General features: G+C 38.5%; 1 non-coding gene across 1 annotated transcript; it reads right to left on the reverse strand.

Annotated features, from left to right (window-relative positions):
* Window positions 1-781: 781 nt before the first annotated feature.
* LOC125092501 (U6 spliceosomal RNA) lies at window positions 782-888 on the reverse strand. The gene has a single exon (XR_007124963.1). It is a non-coding gene; the product is annotated as a U6 spliceosomal RNA (small nuclear RNA).
* Window positions 889-7,739: the final 6,851 nt, after the last annotated feature.

The raw sequence follows: 7,739 nt of genomic DNA on the forward strand, positions 1-7,739 counted from the left end.
GGTAAAAATTATGAACTTTATTTTATAGACGACAAAAGACTCAGACAAGAAAGAAGACATTAGAGGTCTCAAAGAGGACATCTACCTCTCTGGGTGTATCCAGTGCACTCCAGATGTCTGAAGTTGGTAGATAAAACCCATGAACCTATAACGTGGCAGCATTTCCAGTTGAAGAGAAACCTTAAGGTAACCCCACATGTAGAAGCTATTGAAGGAGCACCCAGAATAGAGAGTTCGATTAAGAGAACATCTTCAGTCTGCTCAATAAAGTGAACTGGAGCTTGTCCAAGGGAAAAAGAAATTGTCTGTCTGCTTGCTGAGATGTTGCTAGGAAGATTACCCAAGAGGAGACTACCTAGGAAGGACTGGCTGAGACTTCCAGCCAAAGAGAGAAAGAATGACTCTGAAAATAAATTGCCTTACAATTCCCAGTGTGAAGTACAGCTTTGTAAAAGAGGGTTCCATATATAATGATGCTTCCTAAACACATTATGTAACATTCAGCAGCCATACTGAAATGACCCTTTTCCTGAATGCGTGGTGCATGTGGCTAGCAACATGACTATGCGGGGGGAAAAGAGAAGGAAAGAAAGGTCATTTCCAGGTGTGTTTTGGTATAAGTCTTTTTTTTTTCCAAGTACTAACTGATATTGTACATATCAAAGGTCTAGGAAGACCTGTATCCCTATTATCTGCTTTCAGTTTCTTTTATATGAGAGTAACTTTATTTATTATTTATTTATTATTAAAGCAAAGAACTGAACATAATTTTAAAAGGCATAAAAATATGGAATACTTCCCAAACTTTCATGTTGTCCTTATGCAGGGACCATGTTAATCTTCTTTGTATTGTCCCAGTTTTAGTAGATGTGCTGCTGAAGAAAGCACTCCATTGATCTACTTCTAGATATCTGCCCAATAAAACCTGAAATTCATCATGTATGCTAAGTTTTGCTCTCTGTAATTCTATTTACAAAATGGAAACATGATTGAAAAGCACATGCTGAAATTAATTTGCACTTTTGCCTAAATTGAGTACTTTTTCTGCTTAAAATTTTTTTCCTGATAAAAATAAAAGGATTTGAAGAAATCAATACTAGAGAAACTTTTTTTAAAGATTTTTTTAATTTATTTGACAGACAGAGATCACAAGTAGGCAGAGAGGCAGGCAGAGAGAGAGAGAGGGGAGGAAGCAGGCTCCCCGCTGAGCAGAGAGCCGGATGCGGGGCTCGATCCCAGGACCCTGAGATCATGACCTAAGCTGAAGGCAGAGGCTTAACCCACTGAGCCACCCAGGCACACCCATACTAGAGAAACTTTTAATAAAACAATTTCTAGTGGATGATGTAATCTGAAGTTTGAGCTTATTGCTCAATGTGAAGATGAGAAACACTGTTTACACACTGACCTCAAGAAGCAGTTGGATTTCTACTAGAGTGTACACACTGTCTTATGCTCTCAGTGTTTAGAAGAAATGGCCATTTTCCCCTTCTTAATGGAAAAAAAAACCTCTCTGAAAAATACATACTTTTGACATAAAAGGGGCACCTATTTGACCATAATCTTTGGTGCATACCTGCTGCCCTGGAAAATAAGAAAGAAAAAATAATAATAAAGTTCAGATAGAAAATTCAATCCAATATCAACACACTGACAAATGAACAAATTCACCTCAGAAGGCTTTAAAAATAAAACAACAGAAAAGAAAACACTTTGTCTTGAAATAATTTCTGATTTATGGAGGAGTCGCAAAGATAATACAGAGAGTTTCCGCATACACTGCACTCACCTTCCCCTTATGCCACCACATAAGAAGACTTTTCATACCAAGTTGGCCCGAAGCCTGAGGAGTTGATTATGAAGTAAAAGTCTCAGTAAAAATGGAACAGTATGATTAATGACAAATATAAACTGGGAAAATTTTACTAATAAAAGAAGAATGTGCACTCTTTGAAGTGAACACTATAGATATTCTAAAAACTCAACTTTCATTAACACAGTTTTATCTTGCATCTTTATATGGCCAATAGCATGTTACATGTTTTTGTGGAAGAAAGGGGAATCTCTTCATTTTTGATAAATCCCACTCCAGCATGAACTGTAGATTATCATCAAGTCATGAGCACCATATTGTAGATTCACGTACAATAAATGTAGTAGGTGTGTTTCTTCACTGGGATGGTGACAAATCTCTTAAAAATGTCAGCCTGCAAATAAAAAAATATCTTGAAATTTATGGCCAACATCATAAAGTCATTCACCAAAGCACTTGTTTTCAATTATTTTATTAGATCACACTCACCAGTGTTAGAAAATGTAAGGGAGACAATGGGGGGATGGTTTTGAGAAGAGAGCTATGAAAGGGGCAAAGAATGGATGGTCAGATGTCAAGGACAAGAACTTTGAGAGTGCTTTCTTGGCCCTGTAATCTTCAATTTCCAACCTCCCCCCCCCCCCCGTCTTTTAATAGGAAACTACCTTACCTACGCTGTCATGACTTGGAATTTGTATATCCTATTTCCAAAGGAGATAATGGCTCTCTATCTAGATATCATCAGGCTTAGCCTTCTTTTAATTGAGTTCCCTGATGCATTTGACAGACTGTGCACAGACATCAGGGATACTCACTATCTTGTATTTACCAGTGATGCTCATGTCAATACATAATTGCAGGGAAGCCTTGGTTCCATACACTTACTAATTTTCCTAAAGCGGGTCCTTAAATTACATTGCTTATAATGCACATTTTTGCAGGGTCTTGTTGTAGTTTGGGTCTATTAATAAATAGATGGCCAGGTAGAAATTTCTGGAGTGTCAGAAAGACAGCTCCAGAGTGGAGTATGCATTACATTTATAGAAGTCCAATATCTGCCCAAGCCTACCACAGGTTGGTGATAACCAGTCCATCAGCCAGGCAATACCTCATTCAGCAGCATCACAGGGAAGATGGTCTTCTCTAGCACATCACTTAGTCTCTACATGGGTCACCTTCTTATAAAAAATGGACAGCTTCTAGCTGAGCCTCAGACACAAAACTAGGGGGCACACTCACCTCCTTCTCCAACAATGACTGTCCAATCTGTGCGAGTCAAATTCCTTACTCTGCAAATGAATGAATGGTCTTTCCAAACACTGTGAAGATGGGTTAAAAATTTACATCTACACCTTGGCAGTTTCCTTTTTTGAGTAGTAATGGATAAAATCAACTGACATTCTATTGGCTGTTTTCATTAAAATTCAAAACTGTACTACTCTCCACACCCCACCTCTCTTCAGGGATTTTCCCTTCGATATTTAGCTTTTAACTAATGAAATGAATAACTAGTATGGCATTCTCGAGGGCTATTTATCAAGTTCAAGCACACAAATAAAAACTCACAATCCCCAGTTTTGTCTGTGGTACATCATAAAGTGGAGATCTCAGTGGAAGGCTTCAGCCAGCACCGTGGCTAGTTGCTCCCTTTCTTGGGACAAAGATCTACACAGCATGCTTTAATTGAAAAAGATCCTGTCTGGGTGGACTTCACCACTAAGCTTTACTCATTATATCAACCTAAAAGGTAACAATTGATGATGAACAAGATATGAGTTTAATACAAAACCCACTAGCCTAGGGAACATTTCTGCTAAAAATTAGAACCATCTCCTTCAGGAGTAAAAAGAAACTACAACTTCACTCTAAATGAACCTTACCTAGTTATTTGCATAAGCTTAGTGGTTTGAATCCAGGAGTTTACATGTGAGCAAGAAGATGCATAACATCAGTGGTGCAAATGACTAAGGAATTCTACAGTAGGGCATCTCAGTGATCCTGAGCAAAAAGAATTATTTTAGTTCCCTAAACACTATTTCTCTCTGAAAATAAAAGCCAATACAAAGACTTTCATTCCCAGCTATAGAAACTGCTCCTATGGATCCATGATATGGTGAGGCCAATACAAAACAGTGGGCTTTGCTTTTTAGCCATTTCTCCTCTTTCATATAGACAGCAGGGACCTGGAATGAAAAATGCTGTTCAAAGAGTGGAATTCCCTCTGTAGCCCTCTTTATTAGCCCACTTAGGAATAATCGATGCCCCTGCATGAGTAAGAGGGGCATGTTATTGATGGTTGAGCTTCTAAAAGTAAGTAGAGAATGTAACATTGCTTGATTGGTTAAAGTGTACTGTTAAGGGAATAAAAGGATGGACAGAAAAATTGACAGATTTATTAACAATAAAAGCAGTGACTATAATAATAATAATATATGTTATGATCATAAACATTTGGTCCTATATTAAAACACTCCACTCTCCTGAGCTTTTGCAGTTTGTTTTTGGGTAATGTATTATTTTGTCCTCTTCCCTGAAGCTAGTTGTCATTTATTATAGCCATTAAAATGCCTACTCACTGTATTTTTCAAAGTATAGTATACATGCCTTTCATGCATGAATTTTTTTTACCATAGTTATTAATGAGTGTGCAGGTGAGTATGTATGTGTGTCTATGTGTGTGTGAGGGGTGTGTGTGTACCCATTTGTGTCTGAATATTTGCATCTTTCCATTCCTGAAATTCAGCTTTTTTTTCTATTAGTGGAGGTTAGCAAGTAATTGAATTTTGGGGAAATACAACTCCACTGTCATCTTTTTTTTTTCTTCAAATTTTTATGTGAATTCTAGTTAGTGAATATACAGTGCAATATTGGTTTCAGGAGTAGAATTCATTGATTTATCACTTACACACAATACCCAGTGCTCATCACAGCAAGTGCCCTCCTTAATGCCCATCACCCATTCAGCCCATCCTCTACCGACCTCCCCTCCAGCAACCCTCAGGTTGTTCTCTATTGTTAAAAGTGTCTTATGGTTTGTTTCCCTCTTTCTCGCTCTCTCTTTTCCCCCTTCACCTATGTTCATCTGTTATGTTTCTTAGATTCCACATATGAGTGAAATCATATGGTATGTGTCTTTCTCTTACAGACTTATTTTGCTTAGCATGATGCATTCTAGCTCTGTCCATGTCATTGCAAATAGCAAGATTTTATTCCTTTTATGGCTGAGTGATATTCCAGTGTGTGGGTGTGTGTGTGTGTGTGTGTGTACCACATCTTCTTTATCTATTCATCAGTCAATGGACATTTGGCCTCTTTCCATGTTTTGGTTATTGTTGATAATGCTATAAACATTGGGGTGCATGTACCTCTTTTGAATCTGTATTTTTGTATCCTTTGGGTAAATACCTAGTAGTACAATTACTGGGTCATAGGGGACTTCTATTTTTAACTTTTTGAGGAAGCTCCATACTGTTTTCCAGAGTAGCTGCACCAATGCCAGACAACCACAGTACAAGAGGGTTCCCCTTTCTCTGCATCTGTGCCAACAAATGTTGTTTCTTGGGTTGTTGATTTTGGCAATTTTGACAGGTGTGAGATGATATCCCATCATGGTTTTGATTTGTATTTCCCTGATGATGAGTGATGTTGACCATCTTTTCATGTGTCTGTTAGCCATATGGTTGTCTTTTTGGAAAATGTGTATTCATGCCTTCCCATTTCTTAACTGGATTATTCTTTTTATGGGTGTTGAGATTGTTAAGTTCTATATGGATTTTGGATACCAACCCTTTATCAGATATGCCATTTGCAAATATCTTCTCCCATTCCATAGTTTTGTTGATTTGTGATATTGTGCAGAAGATTTTTATCTTGATGAAGTCTCGGTAGTTCATTTTTGCTTTTGTTTCCCTTGCCTCCATTTTTCCTTTTGTTTCCCTTACCATATCTAGTAAGAAGTTGTTATGGCTCAGGTCAAAGAGGTTGCTGCTTACGTTTTCCTCTAGGATTTTGTTGGTTTCCAGTCTCACATTTAACTCCATTGTCATCTTGATGATATTCATTTAAGAGAGTTTTTACTTTGGTGTGTCATTTTCTTTTCTTTTTTTTTTTAATTTTTTTATTTTTTCAGCATAACAGTATTCATTATTTTTGCACCACACCCAGTGCTCCATGCAATCCGTGCCCTCTACAATACCCACCACCTGGTGCCCCCAACCTCCCACCCCCCACCCCTTCAAAATTCTCAGATCGTTTTTCAGAGTCCATAGTCTCTCATGGTTCACCTCCCCTTCCAATTTCCCTCAACTCCCTTCTCCTCTCCATCTCCCCTTGTCCTCCATGCTATTTGTATGCTCCACAAATAAGTGAAACCATATGATAACTGACTCTCTCTGCTTGACTTATTTCACTCAGCATAATCTCTTCCAGTCCCGTCCATGTTGCTACAAAACTTGGGTATTCATCCTTTCTTTTTTCTTTTTTTTTTTTTTTTTTTACAGCTTTATAAACATATATTTTTATCCCCAGGGGTACATGTCTGCGAATCGCCAGGTTTACACACTTCACAGCACTCACCATAGCACATACCCTCCCCAATATCCATAACCCCACCCCCTCTCCCAACCCCCTCCCCCCATCAACCCTCAGTTTGTTTTGTGAGATTAAGAGTCACTTATGGTTTGTCTCCCTCCCAATCCCATCTTGTTTCATTTACTCTTCTCCTACCCCCTCAACTCCCCATGTTGCATCTCCTCTCCCTCATATCAGGGAGATCATATGATAGTTGTCTTTCCCCGATTGACTTATTTCGCTAAGCATGATACCCTCTAGTTCCATCCATGTCGTCGCAAATGGCAAGATTTCATTTCTTTTGATGGCTGCATAGTATTCCATTGTGTATATATACCACATCTTCTTTATCCATTCGTCTGTAGATGGACATCTAGGTTCTTTCCATAGTTTGGCTATTGTAGACATTGCTGCTATAAACATTCGGGTGCACGTGCCCCTTCGGATCACTACGTTTGTATCTTTAGGGTAAATACCCAGTAGTGCAATTGCTGGGTCATAGGGTAGTTCTATTTTCAACTTTTTGAGGAACCTCCATGTTGTTTTCCAGAGTGGTTGCACCAGCTTGCATTCCCACCAACAGTGTAGGAGGGTTCCCCTTTCTCCGCATCCTCGCCAGCATCTGTCATTTCCTGACTTGTTAATTTTAGCCATTCTGACTGGTGTGAGGTGGTATCTCATGGTGGTTTAGATTTGTATTTCCCTGATGCCGAGTGATGTGGAGCACTTTTTCATGTGTCTGTTGGCCATCTGGATGTCTTCTTTGCAGAAATGTCTGTTCATGTCCTCTGCCCATTTCTTGATTGGATTCTTTGTTCTTTGGGTGTTGAGTTTGCTAAGTTCTTTATAGATTTTGGACACTAGCCCTTTATCTGATATGTCATTTGCAAATATCTTCTCCCATTCTGTCAGTTGTCTTTTGGTTTTGTTCACTGTTTCCTTTCTTTTTGATAAGTCTGGCCAGGGGTTTATCAATCTTATTAATTCTTTCAAAGAACCAGCTCCTAGTTTCGTTGATTTGTTCTATTGTTTTTTTGGTTTCTATTTCATTGATTTCTGCTCTAATCTTTATGATTTCTCTTCTCCTGCTGGGTTTAGGGTTTCTTTCTTGTTCTTTCTCCAGCTCCTTTAGGTGTAGGGTTAGGTTGTGTACCTGAGACCTTTCTTGTTTCTTGAGAAAGGCTTGTACCGCTATATATTTTCCTCTCAGGACTGCCTTTGTTGTGTCCCACAGATTCTGAACCGTTGTGTTTTCATTATCATTTGTTTCCATAAATTTTTTCAATTCTTCTTTAATTTCCTGGTTGACCCATTCATTCTTTAGAAGGATGCTGTTTAGTCTCCATGTATTTGGGTT

This window comes from Lutra lutra, chromosome X (assembly GCF_902655055.1).
Source record: "Lutra lutra chromosome X, mLutLut1.2, whole genome shotgun sequence".
Lineage (NCBI taxonomy): Eukaryota > Metazoa > Chordata > Mammalia > Carnivora > Mustelidae > Lutra > Lutra lutra.